At 40.6% G+C, this 20018-nt stretch overlaps 1 protein-coding gene and 1 pseudogene across 2 annotated transcripts in view; both read right to left on the bottom strand.

The window, feature by feature from the left end:
• RFX3 (regulatory factor X3) overlaps nt 1–20018 on the bottom strand; it is a 133686-nt gene that overhangs the window by 68798 nt on the left and 44870 nt on the right. The window lies entirely within an intron of this gene.
• LOC148050605 (uncharacterized) lies at nt 3062–19920 on the bottom strand (annotated as a pseudogene).

Here is a 20018-nt window from a genome sequence, read left to right as displayed (position 1 = left end):
ATTCCTGATACAAGCCAGGATGCTATTGGCCTCTTGGCCACCTGAGCACACTGCTGGCTCATAGTCAGCTGGCTGTTGACCAACACCCCCAGGTCCTTTTCCACCAGGCAGCTCTCCAGCCACTCTTCCCCAAGCCTGTAGCGTTGCCTGGGGTTGTTGTGACCCAAGCGCAGGACCCGGCACTGAGTCTTGTTGAACCTTATACGGTCGGCCTTGGCCCATGGATCCAGCCTTTCCAGAGCCCTCTGTGGGGCCTTCCTGCAGACCAACACCCCCACCCAACTTGCTATCACCTGCAAACCCACTGAGAGTCCAGATCATTGATAAAGATATTAAACAGAACTGGCCCCAATACTGAGCCCTGGGGACCACCACTTGTTACCGTCTGCCAACTGGATTTAACTCCACTCACTGCCACTCTTTGGGCCCAGCCATCCAGCCAGTTCTTTACGCAGTGAAGAGTACACCCCTCCAAGCCATTATCATGAATAATAAAAGAGCTTTATATGAAAAAAATCTACAAATACTTAAAATGCCCTATCCAGGTGATTTTTAGTTTAACTGAACAGACCCAGATGGATGACAGGAAAGAAACTAGACTTTAACCCTGCCCCCCCAAACAAATAACAACCTCCCTCCCAAAAAACCCTACAATATTTTTTGAGACAAAAGCATAATACAAAAATGTGTCTATCAGGGGCATAGCAAAATATAGCAGGAGGAATTCATTACTGTACCAAAAAAACCTCAGAGCCTCTCAGAAAATTCAGTGTTCTCCTTGCTTGACAACTGAAGCAGCTGCAACAACAGACCTTCCTTTCAAGGCTAGGTTCCACAGCAGTTTAAGCTGATTTAAAGCTGGGTTTCTGCAATCCCTCCATCCAACTACCTCTGACTCACTTTGCATTCAAATGTAGCCAGTGCAACGCAGGAAACGGGTATATAAATTAGGGATGGGGGCAGGGAATAGGGGCAGGACCTTGCCAACTGGTACCATCATTGGTTTAAACTCCATGGAACCATGCCTATGGTACCTGACAGATTGAACTGCTTCTTTTGAAATATTCAGAAAGACTGATAAATTGTTGATCAAACCTATTTGAGATTAATCAATAGACTCTCAGAGTTTTCAGGATGACTGAACCCTCTACTTCTTTCCAGCATGCCTGACAAAAATCAGGATACAACATGAAAAGAAAAAAGGAATAGAACTTCACAGATGACTACTGAAATGTTAAAAATGATAAATATGGAGGAGTTGGAAGCCACTGTGCTGCTAGAAAGCTACAACCTAGTTGCCATTACTGAAACCTGTTGGGATGAATCCCATGACTCAAGTGTGGTTATTGATGGCTGCAGGCTGTTCAGAAGGGACAGATGAGGAAGGAAGGGCAGGGGGGTTGCCTTCTACATCAGGAAATGGATAGATTGGAAAAAGCTGACTCCGAAGAATAGCCACAGGCAGGTTGAAAGTTTATGGGTAAGAACTAGAGACCGAGGCAACAAAGGGAACCTTGTGGTTGGTGTCTACTACAGCCTGCCTGATAAAGGGGAGCCTATTGACAAAGCCTTCTTACTCCAGCTACAGGAGGCATTGCGCTCACAGGCTCTCATCCTGCTGGGGGACTTCAACCACCCTGACATCTGCTGGAAGACTAGCATGGTGAGCTGTAGGCAGTCCAGGAGACTCCTTGAATGCATTGAGGATAACCTCTTAAGCCAGGTAACAGACAGCCCTACCAGAGGGGATGCGATACTGGACCTGATGGTCACCAACACAAATGAGCTAATCAGTGATGTCAAGATTGGAGGCAGCCTGGGCTGCAGTGATCACCCACTGGTGGAGTTTGCAGTCCTGAGGGACATGGATCAGCTGAAGAGTAAAGTCAGGGCCCTGAATTTTAGGAAAGCAAACTTCCAGCTGTTCAAGGAGTTAGCCAATAGGACCCCCTGGGAAACTGCCCTCAGGGGCAAGGGAGCAGAACAGAGCTGGCAGATCTTTAAGGACACTTTCCATAGAGTGCAAGACCTCTCAATCCCCAGGTGTAAGAAATCTGGAAAGAAAGGCAAGAGACTGGCATGGCTGAGGTGAGACCTGCTGGTCAAACTAAAGGGCAAGAAGGAGATGCACAGGCAGTGGAAGCAGGGACAGGTATCCTGGAAAGAGTATAGGGACATTGGCCCAGTTGTGTAGGGATGGGGTCAGGAAGGCCAAGGCACAGCTGGAGTTGAACTTGGCAAGGGATGCAAAGAATAATAAGGAGGGCTTCTATAGGTATGTCAGCCAGAAAAGGAAAGTCAAAGAAAGCGTATGCCCCTCCCCCATCCCAGATGAACACAACTGGCAAACTGGTAACAGACAAGGAGAAGGCTGAGGTGCTCAACAACCTTTTTGCCTCAGTCTTCACTGGCAACCTCTCTTTCCACACCTCTCAAGTGGATGGACTGCAAGACGGGCTGGGAGAGAAAAGTTGCTCCCACTGTAAGAGAAGATCAGGTTTGAGACCACCTGAGGAACCTGAACATACCTAAGGCTATGGGACCTGACGAGATGCATCGCAGAGTCCTGAGGGAACTGGCTGATGTAGTGGCCAAGCCACTCTTGATGATAGCTGAAAAGTCACGGCAGTCAGGTGAAGTCCCCGGTGACTGGAAAAAGGGAAACATTGCATCCATTTTTTAAACAGGTAGAAGGGAGGATCCTGGGAACTACCGACCTGTCAGCGTCACCTCTGTGCCTGGGAAGATCACGGAACAGATCCTCCTAGAAGCTATGCTAAGGCACATGGAGGACAGGGAGGTGATTCAAGACAGCCAGCACAGTTTCACAAAGAGCAAGTCCTGCGTGACCAACGTAGTGGCCTTCTGTGATGGAGTGACTGCATCAGTGGACAAGGGAAGAGCTATGGATGTCATCTATCTGAACTTCTGTAAGGCCTTTGACATGGTTCCCTACAACATCCTTCTCTCTAAATTGCAGAGATATGGATTTGATGGGTGGACCATTCGGCGGATAAGGAATTGGCTGGATGGTGGCATCCAGAGAGTAGTGGTCAACAGCTCAATGTCCGCATGGAGACCAGTGATGAGTGGTGTCCCTCAAGGGTCTGTATTGGGACCAGTACTGTTTAATACCTTCATCAATGATAGAAACAGTTGGATTGAGTGCAACCTCAGCAAGTTTGCAGATGACACCAAGCTGAGTGATGTGGTTGACACGCCTGAGGGATGGGATGCCATCCAGAGGGACCTTGACAAGCTTGAGAAGTGGGCCCATGTGAACCTCACGAGGTTCAACAAGGCCAAGTGCAAGGTCCTGCACCAGGGTCGGGGCAGTCCCCAATATCAGTACAGATGCGGGGATGAAGGGATTGAGAGCAGCCCTGCAGAGAAGGACCTGGGGGTACTGGTGGATGAAAAACTGAGTATGAGCCAGCAATGTGCACTCATAGCCCAGAAAGCCAACTGTATCCTGTGCTGCACCAAAAGAAGCGTGGCCAGCAGGTTGAGGGAGGTGATTCTGCCCTTCTATTCCACCCTGCTGAGACCCCACCTGGAGTACTGCATCCAGCTCTGGAGTCCTCAGCACAAGAAAGACAAGGACCTGTTGGAGTGGGTCCAGAGGAGGGCCACAAAAATGATCAGAGGATGGAACACCTCTCCTATGAGGACAGGCTGAGAGAGCTGGGGTGGTTCGGCCTGGAGAAGAGAAGGCTCTGGGGAGACCTTAGTGTGGCCTTTCAGTACTTAAAGGGGGCTTACAGGAAAGATGGGGACAGGCTTTTTACTAGGACCTGTAGTGACAGGACAAGGGGTAATGGTTTTAAGCTAAAGCAGTGTAGATTGAAACTAGATATAAGGAAGACATTTTTTATGATGAGGGTGGTGAAACACTGGAATGGGTTGCCCAGAGAGGTGGTAGATGCCCCATCCCTGGAAACATCCAAGGTCAGGTTGGACGGGGCTCTGAGCAACCTGATCTAGCTGAAGGTGTCCCTGCTTATTGCAATGGGGGGTTGGACTAGATGACCTTTATGGTTCCCTTCCAGCCCAAACTATTCTATGATTCTGTGATTCTATGTTTACTGTAAAATAGTAAATTCCATACCTTTTTTGGCCTACAGGAAATGCTGTATAAAATCCAGAATGAAGTTATTTAATGCTAAAATCAGTGCCACAGTTCCAATGTCAGTCCACCCTAACTGAAAACCAATAGTTTTTCCCTTAATTCCAGTATTAACAAGACCATTAAACTTCCAATAATAACATCCAGAAAGAACATTTTCTTTACTTTCCAATAAGCAATCATCTTAAAGTTTCTGCAGGTAAATTAACAAGACATTGCACCATATAAGACATCCCTAAGTGCACTAGACCAAACTCATCCACAAGGTAAATGTATGAGCTTAAATTAACTGAGTCAGAGGCTTAGAAAACTATTTTTTGCAAAGGCAAAAAGGGAACTTATGCTTTATATACATATACATATGCCTAAACATATATATGGAAATAATAATCATAGCAGTCATTATTATACCTTTTGAAGAGAGTCACAGCACAGCAAAATGGGATACCAAGTACTTTCTGGGGTTTCCAAAACATAACAAATGACACAGACAATGGCAACATTCCTAATGGAATACTAACAAGTTGAGTCTTTTAGTTTTATACTTAAACACTGTAACCGTTTTCCAAATTTGAGTAATTCATGTTTTACTCAGTCCTTCCACCGCATGAAGTCACTGCTAACAAAAAGGAACCTACGTTGTAAAAAGATTAACATTCTTAAAGGAAGAAATGCAATGAAACTGGCTTTTAAGGAAAACGATGAACTTCAAACTACATTAAACTGACTTGTAAATGATCTTTAACTTAATGAAGTCAGAGATAAATGAATATTCTTCCTATTTAGACAGGAAAGCCAACTATTATTTAACAAAGGCTATATTTCTTTACATTGAAATAATTTAGAAAAAAATCTCTTTTTGTACTTGCTATTTTCCACAATCATACATAAAAGCCATTCGGCAATGCTTTATGCATAAATATTGAAAAATAAAGAGAAGAAAAAAAATGTGTAGTGTAGACACAGTGCAGTTTGGTCAAAACAACAGTTCTGCCAATTAGGAATCTAAAATTTTTCAAAAGCATGAGGATAATCCTTATGGATATGTCTACTCAATTAGGGATGTAACTTCACCTTAACTCTTCAATCATTTGTACTTTTTTCTCAGCCCATTACCTTTGACTTCGAAATTTTTTTCAAAATTGAAGTAAAAAAAGAGCCAGCTTGTCTGAGCAAACTTGTACTCACTCTTCCATGTAACCCAGACTAAAACACTGGCAAGCTGGAAGAATAGTGGAAATCAAAAGCTAAACACTGAGTAACTTCATAAACCACCTCTCTGCTACAAAAGCACTTCCAGTCAGTTTCAGAGCACAATTAAACAGGTCAGTTTAAACCACCAGTTCCAACAAACAATCATTTAAGATACTGCAGCTCCAATGGGAAGCAAAAGGGAGCAGTTGAGAAGAATTATTTTATACCAGCCCTTAGCTTTACTTGACTAGATGTTGTTTTCGTGGTTACAGTGTACTAACATGTCAGTCACTGCAAAGGAGAAGGAATGTTACTACAGTCAATTACAGTTTTGACTGGTGAGAGGCTGTTCTGTATTGCCATATATCTGCTAATTGCTCTGTCACATCTCAGGCAGTACTTGGTCATTACAGCTGCAATTCAAGATGCTCAAGAAACCAGAGCCACGTACTCCCATCTAAGTGAGGGACATAACGTCTACATTTCCTTGCGGCAGGTGCTATGGATTGTGCCTGGCTGACATTAGCATGGCCCTTTAGGAAAAAGGAGCAGCTTCATTATAAGAACAGAGGATACTTTCGTTGTAAACCAGCTGTCTGTCACTACAGAGAAGCTTTGAGATGGGCAGACTGCAAGTGCCAGTGACAGCCAACAATCTGCTGTTAGGCGCTGAGGGATGTTGAACTGGGATAGTCAAGAATCAGGTATTCACTACCCAGTCCTAGAAGTGACGAAGTCCAGAGACATATTGGGACCCATGAGAGAGAATCCAGGGTTAGGTGGGACAGAACCCCCAGGGAGAACTGGAGAGACCCCAGAGGACCCCATGGCCCAGCCTAGGACTACCCACCGTATAGCTAGCACTGCTACACTGACCTACTAAACTTCAGACTATGTCGTTCCATCCACAGGACAAGGAAGCCGTGTAATTTCTAAACTGCATGGATATTTTTGATTAAAGTGTTTTGGTGACTGAGTCCATTTTAGCTCCACATGTCAATTTGGTGACAGCCCTATATTTAAGCATACAACCTGATGTGCTTCTCTACCTCAGAACTGTAATATGCTTTTATTAATAATCTGATAGACAGGTTAACTGGTTGCTCTATAGACCAATTTATCAGTAGGTAAATTAGAACAGCTAAAGCATGGCTGCGGAATATAAACTTGCCATTAGTTTTGCCTAAGCAGAAATAAACCTAATGACTTAATATCAATTTATTCAAAAGTGTTTAGGTTGCTTCCATTATTCTGCTCTAAGTCTCTATCTTAAACGCAATTCTTTACTATAGCTCACTACACAGTATAGATTTTTCCTTGTAGATGCCATACAATATGCTTGACAGTCAACCTTTATCGTCTTTGTATGCACTGCAAGTTTTTCTAGCACCATGTCAGTGAGGCAGTCAGTGCAGTTCTTTTACATTGCATCAATACTGGGCAGTTACATGAACACATTTTTATAATCTAAATGAAGTCTCTCAATTTTTCACTGATACTGCATATAAGTAAAGGAACTGGATATTACAGCAGAAAAGACATCATCCTTGCCTAATGGGACTGTCAGGTGTATCACAAGCAACAGATGAATGTTGGACAAAGATCCTTTTTATTATGGCTAATTAAGCAGTTGGACACACCCGTCTGTTAATGGTTTTGCTTTGTATAGCCAGTGCTTGTTGCATCATGTGAATGTAAGCTAAACAGGTCACATTCTGAAAGAAGGTTAATTAACCCCTCCAAGTGGGAAAACGATATTGCCCAAGCGCAGCTGCTGAATGTGACAAGCTTAGTATTTCTTCAGTCTAATGGGCAGAACTCAGGCAAAACTACTATGCTGAAAATTACTCCGTTCCTGTATATTCTGTGGAATTTCATGTTGCCTGTTAAGTTCCCTAAAGATTTTTTAATACACTGAAATTCTCAGTTGGAATCCTTCTGTTTTCTAGACTTGAAATACCAAGACTGAATGGTTTAAGAGTCTAACTTGACCAATTACTTATCAAATGAGATTGTTAAAATGTGTCACATTAATGATTACTGTTTATTTTGTTCCTGGACTACTTCACCCTGCACTAATTTACTTTTTTTAAGCTACCAGAGTTTGCAAAGTTTTGTTCCGCTACATATGCTTTATTGTCTAGATCAAATAATGTAGCAGGCTTTAATTCAATGCAGAAAATGAAAACCTGTAATTTACTTTCAAGTGCAGCAGGAAATTTCTTTTTTCTCCTCTAGAAGGCTAAATAAAACATCACAGAAGGTAAAGTGAACTAGATCTCATAATCACATGCAGTAATGCCAGGCTTTTAATGGTCAGAATAAAAGGCTAATCTTAAGGTCTTATCTCTTTATAATGATGAATCCCAATATACTCATTAAGAATTTCTGGCAACATAATGTGTTCCCAACAAAGGAAAACTTTTCAGAACACGAAGGTTCAACAAGTAATAGAGAATGATTCCTTCCTGAACAACAGTATAAATGGAAACAAGTTTCAATAATATACTGGAGTTTTAGATAAGCATTCCTTTTCAATTTTTGTGTAAACAAAAATTTTATGAATAATTGCCCTCAAACAAGCAATGTTATGAATTTGAAGGAAACGTTTACATGTGTTAAAGTAAAGCAGAAGGCAGTTTATACATGCTATTCACAGGAAAAAAAAAAAGAATACTACAAATAATTTTTAGCTACTAATGTATTTTCATGTTAGAACACCAGTTTCTTACTAAACACTATTTGATTGCTTGTCCTCTCCCAAGGTTCTTAGGGATACTAAAGTAAGCAGCTGGACTCTGCTGATATAAGGTCTGGTTGCTAAATATTTCAGTTAGCAACATGAATTGCATTACTCTCTTTTTCAGCTTTTCACGGATTTATGGGAGGAATAATAGTTAACTGAATGGCACAGAATGAAGTATATAAGCTGATTCTCTGGATTCACATATAATTTCCAGTAGCAAAACCCTACAATAGCAGAATAACAGAAGGGGGAAGTACAGAGAGATACACACTAGAAGGGACCAATGCAAGTGGTAACTCTTGGTAGCTCCTTCAAAGAAAGTTCGTAAGATCAAAAAGCAATGTCTTGACAATTAGATTATGAAGTACCTAAGAGCAGTACCAGTCAACAATTGACATAATGAAATTCCATATCTCCAGCAGATCGCAGACAGCACATGGATGCTTCGGCTGAATGACTAGTTCATGATTCTCTCACTTTGATCTACCTACTAATTTTACCTGCCAAAACTTCAAAATAGTGTTTACTCTTGGTGGACAATAGATCAGTATTACACATCAGCCCTACACATCACTACACATCAGCAACAAGATTACAGTCACAAACAAAACTTCTGAAGAGTTTTTGTTGTGATAAGACTAACAAGTACAACTGTTACAATAAACAAAACTAGCAAATCATCAAACAATTATATTTATGCTATTCTAAGGCAATAGTTTGTCCACTGGAGATTCTGTGAGTGGAAAAGCCCAAGTGACGTTCTCCTTCATCCTGGGTGACAGGGTATAAGGAGGAGGGCACCGATACTGCGTGTCAATAACAGGTTGTGGAACTGGCGCTGGTAACAGGGCTTTAATTTTTACGACCATAGAGATCCTCTTTGAGGATAATACCTGCTTAGGAGAGATGGGATCCACCTCACTAAATGAGGCAGAGGTATCTTTGCCAGCAGGATGGCTGACCTGGTAAGAAGGGACTTAAATTAGGAACGATGTGGGGAGAGGGAGGCAAATTGTTACCAGCAGCCCTGTGAAGGAGTGGTGGACAGGACTGACAAGCAAAGAGCCTGGGGTGATGTGAATGAAAGGGAACACATAATCAACAAAACAAGGCTTAAGCAGGGTCACCTCAAGCATTTGCATGTGAGCAAGGAAGTGGCCATAAGGTATCGTTCTGAGGAAACCACCCAGACCCTCTCTGGGAAGTAAGTATGCTGAGCTGTCTCTCTGAAGCAGTCATAGACCAAGGGCCATACAAAGGGCTCACACACAGCATGGTGAATAAACACAAGGAATTGCAGACCTGTGTGCATTTGCAGAGCTATACTGTTGTTGGGATCACAGAGATGTGGTGGGATGGCTCACAGGACTGGAGTGCAGGCATGGAGGGATACAAGCTACCTGACTTTATAGTTTGTTGTTTTCAGAAATGAAAATGTCTCTAGGAAACAATCTTCGCTAGGATGAAGTTCATGGGACGTTCCTTGTTAGGACTGGTATTTTGTTGTGTTTAACCAGAAACAAGTTTTGACAAAAGAACTAAATAAATTACAGAACATTTCTGTAAGTTTAGTATTCTTTTGAAGTTCATGTTTACACTGCTAAGTCGAGTATACTATGGCTTTTAAGTCACAGTTAGTCAAACGTTATCTACCTTAAACAGTATTCGGGTACTTTTCCTATACTGAGGGACCTGTCTCTAATATATTAAAGTTAACTTATACGGGCTGAGATAAGCATGTTCACAATATCCCAAAAATACCTCTATGCAGAATGACAGTTACAATATCAAATGGAATTTCTAGCTTAGATCTTACTCTGCCACACCACTGGTATTAGCACAATTAATTATAAAGTCTAATGTGTATAATGCTACTTCTTCACACCTTTCAAAATACTTGACAACAAAAGGTAGTTTCATGAAATTTTATCCTTGTTTTTGCCTGTTGGTCCAGGGCAGGGTGGGAACAGGCCATAATGTAATACTTCAAGCACTAACAATCACCACTGAACGCACTTTGCCTAATAACCAGTGCTTTCTGAGGAAGAATGTGAAAGCAGAAGCACCACCTGTACAAAAGTTTCTGTCACTTCCACATCAACTATATGGTTCTGAAAGTAGATTTAGATTATGCTTCAGAAGTGAGTTCTGTTTGGGGTTTTTTTTTCCCTAATATGATATTGTGCTGCAGTCCTTTCACCAAAAGAGTGAGTGTGAACCTGATACTAACAAAACAAAGGAAGAAAAATCAATGTGAAAATGGAAGTGGTATTCGTTTTTATCACTCAACAGATCAAAACATAATATGAAAAAGTCAAAACATCATAGCTGGAGACATCTACTTTAGTAACAGAATGAGCAATATTTATAGGAAATGGATTCTGTTCTTTGTGTGTACAAATTTTCTGTTTGTGATGCTTCCTGTGTTACTTTCACTGAATCAGAATATGGCCCCAGAGGCTGGAAGGGACCTGCTCAAGCAGGGATACCTACAGCCTTCTGCCCAGGACCATGCGCAGATGGCTTTTGAATATAGCCAACAATTTGGATTCCACAACCTCTCTGGACAACCTATGCCTATCCTTGCATAGCCTCACAGTAAAAAAGTTTTTGCTCGTGTTCAGAGGGTGCCTCCTGTGTTTCAGCTGGAGCTTGTTGCCTCTTGTCCTGTCACTGGGCACCACTGAAAAGAGTCAGCTTAGCTTTAGCCCATGTCATAACTAACCTGCAGATATACTATGACAGTTACTAGTTAAACTGCCATTATATTCTTGATTACTTATATTGTTATTACCCCTAAAAGCTACCTAACACTTCATGCTTAAAAGTTATGAAATTAGTAATAAACTATGACATCTTCCAAACACTTCACTTAGCCATTTCCTCACCAAGTACAAAGAGAAGGAAACACTTCATGCCCGGATTATTGTCCCAATGACTGCGTTGTTAACTTTCTTCCTTTACCCATCACCTCAGCAGTAGTAAAAAACTAGACGATGGGACAGGTGACAATCCAGGGTTCCCCTATGAGTAGGGATGAGGGAAGTCAAGATAAAGAAATCAGAATGGTACAAGCAGAGAGAGAAACACAGGTTTCACCTACTAACGACCTCACCACACCAGATTCAGGTTCCCATCAATACTATTTGCTAAACTACAATTTATAATCACTGGATAGTAAAGAGGGCTTAGAAGGATAAAAAAATGATGAAAGCTCTTAAAGGGCTATAAGCATAGTTATTTAGAGCTTTCAAGAGACTACAAGCGGTCCAATATTAAAACATTTCCTTTAAATTTAGGAACCTCTACAGAATGAAAGGCTAAACAGCTAAAAGTAAAAACCATCATACTCCTGCTATGCTACATCAAATTAGAGGACAACAGTTCTAATATGAAATTCTGCATCTGAGGGAAAAAGGAAAGGAAGAGAAACACCTTTCCCTCTGTTCTGAACTACATAAAGATTACTTCAAAGTCCATCCGTTATAAAATGATCATATTCCAAGTGGCTAAAGCTTTGGGTTGTTTTAATTAGGGATGTATAAATCTCAATACTTCTTAATTTTCTGAGAAGTTAAAACAAGCTCAAAACATTGGAATTAGTATTACAGGCTCACACACAGTTCACATTATTTTCACACAGACAGCATTGATATTGATATTATAATCCTAATCCATACAACATTTAATTGAAGTACCTAGTGTATGTACTACAGTAACTAGATAACTATGTGATGGCACCCTATGTATGCAACACCTTCAAAGTAAATAAAATTTTATATTCCATTTTTGCCATCTTTGCTGGAAGAACTGCATTACAGTACAGTGGAAATTTTATATTCGTAAAAAAATTAGTGTTTTGGTAGTTAGTAGCAACCAACAAAACTAAGTCTATGCTAGAAAATTTTACTAATATGTCTAAGTCAAAATGGAGTGTTTAAAGAAAAAAAGTATCACATCTTCTGACAGTATTATACCAGCTTTTAGACACTTACTCTCCACTGCTCCTATTTCTACTACATGATGCTCTTTTCCTGACTTACTAAGATACAGAATACTGCTCTGAGATTTGGACTCTTAGTTAAAAACACTGTTGGCACACTGGAAGTTTTCTGAAGAAGAATGTTCTAAACCTATCAGGGTTAGGGGCTGGAAAACATAGAACAGAAAAGATGAAGAATTATGCAAAATCCATTCAGTTATTGAATACAAAACTTACAGTTGTCTTTTATCTATGGAAATATCAAGGAAGGAGATTTCAATAAGAATGCAGTAACACTGACACCAGTAAATAAAAATATTGGCTTAAAACAAACAAGCAAGCTAAAGCAAATCCTTTCCCCATTGAACTGGGAGACATGCAAATAGGCTTACAACTGGGATATCTGTGGGCTTACTGCAGGGATAACTATATGTAATCTGCTTAAACAATGAATGGACTGGATAAAATCTCACCAGTTTCTCCCATTCCTATCTTCCTCAATCTGCAATGTTATTTTGTGAGAGAAGGATGTATGTCATGCAGGACAGCAGATGAGTTAGCAATTACTTTACCCTGCTAAAGATGGAGGGACTGGATATCTCTTTCACTGAAGCTTTCCTTCCCTGTAGTGTGAAGGCCTATTTGTGAAATATATCCTTTTATTCTTGTAACACTGCTTGCTTTAAAACAGAAAAATGAAAAAATCTTGATTGCCTTACACTCAGACACCTAAAAAGACTGTTAGAATTAGAATCTGAAGTACAGTATTTTATCATGTTTGCTTGCTTGGCATAGTCTTCAACTATTTGAAGGGAACAGATGACTGGAAAGCAGTCTGCAAATAGGTAATATCCCTCTGAAGAAACCAGAGTAGACCAACACCCATGAGGTTGCCTTTGGACCAAATTGGTCTTGGCCCACAGAGAAGTGTTCAAATACCAGTGACACCCAGTGGAGCCTGGGGGAAGAGAAAAAATGCCCGATTTCATTCCAGCTTTCCATATCAAAGAGCTCACAAGCCTGATCACCTTGGCCTCAGAGACTAAGAATCGTCAAAGACTATGGCCATCAGATCCAAGAGAAAACATCAGACTTATGGTACTGTAAACCTATGGCTTAACTAAGGTATTTGATTAATGCTTGATTCTTAGCTTTTAACAGAATAATTGGCTAGTAGTTGAGCATAAATAAATGCTTGCCTGAAATTTGGAAATTTGGTCAGTGTCTCTCAGAATATTCCATTACAGCAGTTCCCAATTAGCCAGCAATAATAGCTGCAACAATTTACACCATAGGTGCACCTGGAAATCTGCTTGGTATGGTGCCAACTCACTGCAAAATGGAAAGGAAAGCATTGGGAATGAAAGATAATTCTGAACTACAGTTTAGTGAAACTAAAACAGATTTAAGATGTCAACAGGTAGGGACCGTGGAAGGGGACAAGGACACATAGTTGCGCCCAGATGCAACTTCATCATACTCATCTACACCTTCTGTCATCATGCAGCTGGCAGCTATCTAGCCAAACAAGCCTTGCTTATCCTTATACTTTCCTCCTAACTCACCCTTATATCCTAACTTACCCTTATCCTTGCTTATGTTTCTGCTGAAAGAGCATATGAAAAAAAGAAGGTTAAAGTTATGTAATACTTAAGATTAAAAAATATTCCAAAGGGTAGAAGTGCATTCTAAAAAGCTCAAGAAACAAGGTAGAAATTATCTGGGATGAGGTACAGAATGAGCCGAAGTTCTGTGAATTGAAATCACTTCAGTGCAAAGCTTCTTTACTGATCACATTGAGACACAAATAATCTGGAATGCTCTGGGCAGGGCATGTGAACTCCTCCTTGGCACCAGAGTAATTAACTCAACCATGGAGCTTCAGTCAGCCCTGAACACTGGCATAGCTTGCTCATCTCTGTGCTGTATCATGTAGAGGTATCCTCTGAATTACCATAACTGAAAAGCATTTTTTGAACTATTTCAAGGAAACGAAAACTTTCTGGTGTAAAGAGCTGACTAAATAATTCACATGAAATTCTGGAACCCAAATGTATGGAACTTACAATGGAAGATTTTTAAAAACTAGTATTTTGAATAACTTCAGGTCCTAAACCAACCACAAATCGGCGGCTTAGGACTTCTTACTTGTCAGGAGGCTTGTATAAGCCATACTCTGATATACTTTATGTATCAATGGACAGTGTCCCTCTCTCTTCTTAAGACTACTTAAGACTGTCCCTGGCTTGAGAGCATTTAGTAGAGCAGAACATTTGTCTCTCAAGATACTTTGAAAGCTTTATTTTATATTGCAAAGAGAATTTGCAAGGACTGAACTGTTCAATGGATTGACAGTGGAATATCTATTAATTTATTTCTGTGAAATTTAAAAGGTACAGATCTCAGTATATTATGTGCTGTCCATTCTAATGAAAATCAGAGAAAAAAAGATTCTCATAGGCTTTGTTTATGCTGGTAGTTGTAATTATGCATGACATTAACTTGCTTCACTGAAACACATACACGTCGAAGTCTTTCTGACCCCCCTAAAGAACCTCACTGTAACATGTATTAAGTGTTGACATCTTAAAAACTACTATGTATTTAGATACAACTGGCACTCTGTAAAGAAAATGGGAAGTTAAGAGAGATATATCCTTGCAGCAAAGAAGACCAACAGCAGCCTTGACTGTATTAGGAAGGCTGTAGCCAGCAAGTGCCTCAGTTCCACACTTGAGACCGCATCTGGAATGCTCTGTCCAGTTTTGGGACTCCCCAGTAAAAAGAAAAAAAAAAAAAAAAGCAACTAAGTCTAGCTGAGGGTCACCAAGATGGACAGGGACCAAGAATATTTGATGTGGGAGGAAAGGTTGACCAAACTGGACTTGTTCAGCCTTGAGGAAAGAAGTCTACATATATTCAATTTCCTGAAGAAAAAAATGCACAGGTAAACTGCTTGCCTCCTAAAGTTCATGACATGCCCTTATAATTTCAAAAAAGGTGCATCAAAGTACTTCTAGTGGTAAATAAGATTATTTTCTGGTTACCAGAGTTTCTCTGAGACAGACTGCCCACATACTCAGTCTTAAAAGATACCAATTTCCAGATGACATGTATTCTAAATGCTAAAGATGCTGCTTATGCTGTACCACAGTGACTCTTAATTCTCAAATACACCAATAATCCAGTAGTATTGCTAAGACTACCTAGACCTTGATTGAAAAAATGCAGAGACACATAAGAAGAGTACCTAGATTTCTTAATCCAACCTAAAAAAGCCTAACAACATTCCTTCCATAACTCATTTATCTCTGCTTAATTCATCTAACATCTTGGGGGAAAAAAAGAAGTAAATCAGTAGCTACTGAACAATACATTAACCTGTATTCAGGTTAGCTAGCCACTCTGATGCTTAACCATTGCTATTTTCTACGCATCAAAAGGTTGGAGATTTTAACAGAAAATCTGGAATGTTTTAGTTTCTTACAGATAGCTTCACTTACATTTAAGAAATCCGTACATGGAAAGTGGAAAAACATACTGACTGGCTGCAGCAGCTGACAAGATTGGTTAAGGAAAGAATGCACTCAAAATCAAACTAAGAGAAGTTACTGACAGTTTGGTTCCAGATTCTACTGGGCTATAAGAGTGAAAAAAGTTTGTCTGCATCTGATGCACTGTGGTTGTACACAAAAGAATAGTAGGACACAAAAATGATGCAAGTAGACTGGAAGGTTAAGTTTGGAACACTACATGTAAGAACAAAAAACATTTAAGTTTTTAAGGTAAGAAAATTTCCAATAAAAAATGAGTTTGGATCTGTACATCATCTTCACAAATAAAAGATTAAAAGAAAGCTCTCAGATAAAAAAAGAAATATATCTCAAATTTCTCCACCATCTGACAGGTGGAAATAATAAAAGCTAGTTCAGAAACAGTTGGTAATGTGTAAGAAATAACTTAGCAGACTTCCTAGTTCATGTAGCTTTGCCTTATTAATAATGAAGTTCACCATCCATTACATTTTCATTCATCTTGCTTGGATTATAGCATGATACCTTCCTGTCTCCAGCTAAAAGAGACACAAGAATTATTTGTTCTTTCACTGCTCAGAACCTTGCAGCATTACAGCAGCAGGCCTGCTGTCCTTGCTGAAAACAACTGTTTGATTCCTACTGCAATTTTTCTCAAAGCTTTGGTTCCACAAGAAGGCTTCATCCCTTATTTTGAGTCTTCCTTACGTTCCAAAAATGACACTGATGCTACTACACTGATTGCTTCTCACACAGAAAGAGAGCAAACAGCCTGATGCCCATATTTGAAACTTGCACTGTACAAGGAAATGTGTATGGACTTTCAGTACAAAAAATAGTTCTACTGTTACAGAGCTAATATTCTAAGTCTCCAATTTCACCCCTATTTCAAAGAGCAAACTACTTTCCTTTCCCAGAGAGAGAAAATAGTTCTTACTTTACCTGCAACGCACATCAATACGGAATTTTTTTTGTGACTTTAGGAGGACAACTGTAACTTGAAAAGCTAGAAGTCCCAACTGCTCTCAACTGTTCACTAATTTAGCATATAGAGAGATAAACACTACAGGCAGTCCTACTAAGGTTCAACAAAGCATGCAAAAACTATCAATCATTATATGGGGAGTTCCTTAACTGCAAAAGAAAACTTGCCTAACTGTCAGACCCCACATAATTAGCTATATGTTTTAAACAAGTTTGCTGAAGTGTTACTGCTCACAGCATATACGCCAATGCAGTTATTATATTTACATTTTAATATCTGAGATCAATTGACAGGTAGCACACTGACTATATCATGCTTACAAAAGTGCTGATTTTTTATTTCTGGTGAAGAGCAGCTTTCCTTTAATTCTGTGGATTGTGATTCAAGTTTCTACTACAAAGTAGAATAAAGTGCCAAGCTACTGCAAGATTTATTTTCAGCTTAAGTGAGTCAACATTGATTTGCTATGTTGCATTGTGTTATTCCGAAGTAAACAACACCACCCCCACACCAAATACTTATTTTGTCTTCGTTCTAATTTTCCAAGTGAAAAACAAATGAGTTCCCTGTATTATGATGTCAAGCAAACAGAATTCCCTTTTCTATTCCAAGAAAAAACAAAAATCCACAGAACCCTGCAACCATAATTAAAATACTTACAGTCAGTTAAAATGTCAGAATCTAGCATGTTCCCAAGTGAATCTCCATTTTTGGTGAATCAAGATGATGACACAACTACCTCAATTGCTGTGAGAAGGCAGGAGAAAGAAATGTCGTTCAACTGACACCAAATACAAAATAAGCTCAATGACAATACTTACAGGAGTTTAAAAATGGACAGATTCATGCTCTGGTTCCTGTTGTATCCATTATATTTTCATAATGAATATGTTTGCAAATAAGCCAAATCTAAATGGTTTATTCACGTTCAAAATGTCAGGGCTGCTTATTAATCAAAGAAGCAGCCAGTCATATTTGCTACTTTTTCAATTACTGTATTTCAGCACTTTAGGCAAAACATAAATTTCCTTATGGAGTGCAAATTACACAAATCTACACCAGATGACCTGCACACTTATCACACACTGAAAGAAAACACACTAACAGAATATTAATGACATTTTCTTCCCTTCTTTTAATTTATTTAGCAGGAGAGACATAGTGAATCTCCTAGAATAAAAGGAAGCCACAATAATATCCTTATCTGAGTTTTGTGATATTTACAAGAATCGGTGTTTTTCTCTTCTTTCCTTTCCCATCTCTCCTCACATCTTTCCAAGATTGTCAAGTTCCTGGACAAAAGTTCTCTACCCTGCAGAAGACTACATGCATGTTACTCCTATCTAACTCAAACCTTTGAAAATACAGTAGTTTTGCACTTTGGAAAAATATCCATGGTATATTTTCGCTCTTGGTATCTGAAATGTGTCTGAAATGTGCCACATCTTATATCAACACAGATAATTGTGTGGTCTCCATTTACAGATGGTGCACACAAATAAACTATTGTGCAATTCTCACCTAACCAGATACAGTACATTAAGATGAAAAAAGGTGTCTGAAGTACTCAGTGCAAGGTGTATATGACAAAGTTAAAATCTTTCTCTCAGGACTAGAAATTTGCTTTAAAATATAAATAAATTGTATCTATTTCACGTATCATAAATATAATCAGTTCTAACACAGAATGCTAAAATATTAAAAAACAACATGAAGTTCTGTGCAGAAATAATAAATATATGTTCCTGAACTATAGAACAGGAAAAATAAACAGGAACATTTATAGACATGTTACCATATAACCTAGAAAAAAGAAAAAACAACTTATAAACTTGTATTGAAAGTTGCATCCTCCAACTAAGTTAAAACAAATTCTAAGATAATCCAGATATTCCCAATAGAACCATTTCCATCTATAGAACACTGAATATTTAAACTCCACATTGGCAGAGCTGGATGCCACATAACCTGGACCCTTAGCATGCAAAGGAAACACTTCCATGTTTAAACTGTTGACACGCACGTGCATATGCACCACAGATTCCACCCTGAATTTACGAAACACCTCCAGTGCAAGATCTCTCAAAAGCAACTAGCTTGTATCTTGTAACAAAAATCCTCAGCTGCATTACACAAAGTGTTGAAGACAGGATGAAGGAGGGGATCCTTGCCCTCTACTTAGCACTCTTGAGGCCACACTCGGAGTACTGTGTCCAGTTCTGAGCTCCTGTATTGGGTTTACATGGCATGGTTTTGGTAGCAGGGGGGCTACAGGGGTGGCTTCAGTGAGAAGATGCCAGAAGCTGCACCCATGTCTGACAGAGCCACTTCCAGTTGGCTCCAAGACAGACCCACCACTGGCCAAAGCTGAGCTAATCAGCAATGGTTGTAGCACCTCTACAATAACATATTCAAGAATGGGTAAAAAAAAGCTACGCAACAGCAGCTGAGAGAGAGGAGTGAGAAAATGTGAGAGAAACAACCCTGCAGACAACAAGGTCAATGAAGAAGGAGGGGGAGGAGGTGCTCCAGGCACCAGAGCAGAGATTGCCCTGCAGCCCATGGTGAAGACCATGGTGATGCTGGTTGTCCCCCTGCAGCCCATAGAGGTCCACCATGGAGCAGATATCCATTCTGCAGCCCATGACTGAAACACAGGAGGTTCTCACTGAACATGAAGAAACACACTTTTTTACTGTGAGAGTGAAAAAGCACTAGCACAGCTTGTGGCATCTCCATCCTTGGACGTCTTCAAAAGCCACCTGGACGTGGTCCTGGGCAACTGACTCCAGGTGGCCCTGTTTGAGCAGGGGGGTTAGAAGAGATGGCCTCCAGAGGTCACTTCCCACCTCTGGGGCTTTCCCACCACAGACAAAGGGTGAGTCCTTCTCCTCTGACAGCTCTCGGAAGAGCAAAGTCAGGGTGCACCAAAGAGGCCATGAGATTTCCCCCACATGCATTGCTGCACTGCCCATTACTGGGCCCTTGTGCTCAGGGGCACAAGCCTCTCACCATGCAACCCGACAAGCCCGAGGTTAAAATGGGGGGTTTAAGGCAACCAAAAGATGTCCAACATCCCGTGAAGCAGGGGCTTTCCCCTTTTGGGGTGTTTGCCGTCCTCGCTAGGCGGTGGGGGGGGTGCAGCCCCAGAGACCTCTGTGATGTTGCCAGGCAGCATTTGTGATGGCCCCAACCTCTCTGCTCTTCAGTAGCTGCAGGCTCTGTCCCGGTGCCTTTGGTCCAGGCCTCATGTGAGTGCACGCACACAGCTTGCAACCTCCAGCAGGACTGTGGACCATTCCTTTCCCGGCACCAGAAAATCTCGGGCACTTTGCATGTCTCCTGGCAGGACATGGCATCAGGTGCCAAAGAGGCTCTGCAGGACAGTGGCTCTGCCACGACAGCTGGCACAAGGCAGCTGCAGCGGGCAGGGAGGCGGGAGGCAGCAGCAG

Source organism: Nipponia nippon, unplaced genomic scaffold (genome assembly GCF_047370975.1).
Source record: "Nipponia nippon isolate SJK-2023a ecotype South Korea unplaced genomic scaffold, ASM4737097v1 scaffold_8, whole genome shotgun sequence".
Taxonomy (NCBI): domain Eukaryota; kingdom Metazoa; phylum Chordata; class Aves; order Pelecaniformes; family Threskiornithidae; genus Nipponia; species Nipponia nippon.
The sequence above is the reverse complement of the archived record's forward strand: the minus strand, read 5'-3'. Positions and strand labels throughout refer to the sequence as shown.